The sequence below is a fragment of the Crocodylus siamensis genome, chromosome 4, assembly GCF_052110815.1.
Source record: "Crocodylus siamensis isolate JL-2025a chromosome 4, ASM5211081v1, whole genome shotgun sequence".
In the NCBI taxonomy this organism is placed as follows: Eukaryota; Metazoa; Chordata; order Crocodylia; family Crocodylidae; genus Crocodylus; species Crocodylus siamensis.
This window is the reverse complement of record NC_143398.1, coordinates 211,079,172-211,080,509: the sequence shown is the minus strand read 5'-3', so window position 1 is coordinate 211,080,509 and position 1,338 is coordinate 211,079,172.

The following is a 1,338-nucleotide window of genomic DNA, read 5'->3' as shown; positions in this document are numbered from 1 at the left end:
ACATTGTCAAAATATAATATGGATATTCATCAGTTAATCCTCAAAACACACCTGTGCAGCAGCTGGAGAGTGGATACTACTATTCCAATTTTGTAGCTGAGGAAGCAGGAGAGATGTTACCTGGCCAAACCTGCACAATGTGTCAGTGGCGGAAACAAGATTAAAACTCAGGGCCTCCTGCCTCCCAGACTTAGGTATTCCTCCAGACCCACTGTTCCAGGCACCAAGATGAAGTAACGCTAATTGCTTTGAAACACTATGCTTGCTTTTAAGTGACAGCTACCATGGGCCTCCAACAAAATATTCATGTTAGATACTGCAGTTCCATGCCGTCTGTGGATCTCTAAACACCAGAGATACACAAATGATTTCAGCTCTACTCTAAATAAACACTACATTACAATATAAAAGCATTGTGCTGCATTTGAAGCTGTGTGCTGCTAAATTAGAATGACAATGCATGATCCGCGCTTTGAATTTGGCTTGCTTTTGGTCCTGTGGATATTTTAAAATATAAAAAAATGCCGGAGTAGCACTTTTCAAGGTAGAATGTAAACCAGATTCCTACTTGTCAGGGAATGTGTCACTTGAAATGGTAGATATTGATGGAATCCAAGAATCTGCTTAAACAAACAGTACCTGAGTTTTTAATTTTTTTTCACCATTATCTAACATAGAGAAGTAGGTAATTCTGTCAACCTCTTGTACAAAATAATAGCATAGATAACAAACCAGGAAATTGTAATACTATTTCCTTTCCTTGTAAATATTTAAAAGCAATATTGCTGTGCTACTAATTATATGTTAAGAATAGTTGCTGCTGCATTCACCATAAACCATGCCTGTATTTTATGTGAATTCCTCAGCGTTAAACATACAGGCTGCCTGCACAGCCTGGGGTGGCGGGGGGAGAATTCCAGTATACTGAGGCAGTAAATTATTCTGCCTTTAACTCATGGTTTAAGAGGAGGAAGTGTTGAGGTACCAAAAAGGGAACAAGAAACCAATGGATTTCATTTGTAGGGCATACCAAAAACCCCTTAAGTCATGAATACTTGTTTGTCCTACAGCTTATCTCATTTTACCAGGAACCTAAAATGAGACCCTTGAACTGCAATTTAAGGTGAAGTATTAGAGCTCTGTTTCTACCAATATAAAGGTTTCCTTGTATCCAGATGAAAATAACTACAATCCCAAAAACTGGAAGGCATCCTTCAGCGTACAGTAGGTATCGCTCACCACAAACAGATCCAGCATCTTTCCTATGCAAATGACTGCAGATTGAAAAACTCATCAATAGGTGCTATAGTCTGCAAATAGTTTCGGTGTCGGCTTGGC